At 53.2% G+C, this 1,836-nt stretch overlaps 1 pseudogene; it reads left to right on the top strand.

The window, feature by feature from the left end:
- Window positions 1-331: 331 nt before the first annotated feature.
- On the top strand, window positions 332-1,513 carry LOC130285198 (cAMP-responsive element-binding protein-like 2; annotated as a pseudogene).
- The last annotated feature ends 323 nt before the right edge of the window (window positions 1,514-1,836 follow it).

Raw genomic sequence — 1,836 nt, 5'->3', positions numbered from 1 at the left:
AGCGCTGCCTGGAGACACATGCTGTGAGCGCTTCGCGGCCAGCAGGGGGCCCGGAGCGCTCAGCGAAACAGTACCCCCCCCTTTGGTCTCCCCCTCTTTTTGTTACCCAAGAATTTGAGGATGATGCTGTGGTCCAGGATGTTCTCCTCCGGCTCCCAAGACCTCTCCTCAGGACCACAGCCTTCCCAGTCGATGAAGAAAAATCTTCTCCCCCGGATAAACTTAGATGCCAAGATTTCTTTGACCGTAAAGATGTCAGAAGTTCTGGCCACGGGGCTAGGAGTGGTGACCTTCGGGGAGAACCGGTTAAAGACAGGAGGTTTGGGTAAACAAACGGGGCTCTTCCTAAACGGCGGCTGCGACTACACCCGAGCCCCGACTACATCACACCCGGCCTCCTATATTATCTATTACTGCACACAGAGCGTCAGCAACATGGAGGACAACAAGGTGACTGAAGGGAAAGTGAAGAAACCAGGAAAGAGAGGACGGAAACCGGCCAAGATCGACCTGAAGGCCAAACTGGAGCGGAGCCGGCAGAGCGCGCGGGAGTGCAGAGCGCGCAAGAAGCTGCGCTACCAATACCTGGAGGAGCTGGTGTCCAGCCGGTAGCGCGCAATCTGTGCCCTGCGCGAGGAGCTGGAGATGTACAAGCAGTGGGGTAAAGCGATGGATCAAGGTAAAATCCCGTCAGAAATCCGAGCGCTTCTCACCGGAGAGGAACTCGCCAAATCCTTCCCCAACTCCAGCAAACAGCAGAGACCGGGAAAGATGGATCCTCCCGAGAAATGAGCGGGAGCGGTGGGTGCATTATGGTGTTTTGGTGGAACACAACCACGTGCAGACGGCTAACATGGAGGACCAGGCATCTGCCAGCTAAGAATCTATTACAGGGGTCATAACGTCAGACAGACATGGAAGTTACCCGGGGAAGCTTCCCCCGCGTCACTCTCTCTTGTGTTTGTGACCACGCGTCACCTCTCTGTCCGTAGTGGAGGAGAACAGAGTGCGCGCGCTCCCCCTCGTAGGCTCATAGTCCCCCATACCTTGTATTCTCCGCTTCTATATAATGCTCTAGGAGGCTGCAGTGCCGCTGAGATAGAACGTGCACCGAGTGACTGTGCGCTGCAACTCTCCGTACTGCGTGACGTTGTCCTGTACAGCTCTGCTACATCGCGGCCACACACGTACACGAGTGCCAGTATAGGGATGCCATGAACGGCGGCCGCGACACCACGCCGACCAGAAGACTCATATCCTGACACTGCGCAAAATGTGACATTCCACTCCCTGCTTTAAAGGGGAACTCCACTCAAAGTGGTTCCACCCTCCCCCTTTAATTTAATATACCTGCAGGCATTTTATCGTGCATCATTCCATAGGGCGCGCGTTGGCATCCGTTGGAGAGGTCTGACTGCGACTTGTTTTTAAAGGGACAGCGCATCCTAAATGGGACTAAAGTATAGAAGGAAACTGTGCACACTTTTTTTAATGCAATAAACTGATGAAAACTTTGAAAAAAAAAAAAAAAGACAGGAGGTTTGATTAGGGAGACATGAAATGAGTTGAAAATTCTGAGAGTGGAGGGGAGATGGAGCTGATAAGCCACTGAGTTAATCCTCTTCTTAATCTTGTAGGGTCCCAAGTAGCGAGGACCCAGCTTGTAACTTGGGACCCTAAATCGGATGTACTTGACCGAGAGCCACACCTTGTCACCAGGGGAAAACTCCGGAGGAACTCTGCGTCTTATGTCCGCTTGGGGCTTCATGCGGGCAGATGCTTTAAGTAGAGCGCTGCGAGTCTCCCGCCAAATACAAGAGAAGTCCCGGACAAGCT

Source organism: Hyla sarda, chromosome 8 (genome assembly GCF_029499605.1).
Source record: "Hyla sarda isolate aHylSar1 chromosome 8, aHylSar1.hap1, whole genome shotgun sequence".
In the NCBI taxonomy this organism is placed as follows: Eukaryota; Metazoa; Chordata; class Amphibia; order Anura; family Hylidae; genus Hyla; species Hyla sarda.
This window is presented reverse-complemented; position numbering and strand designations above follow the sequence as displayed.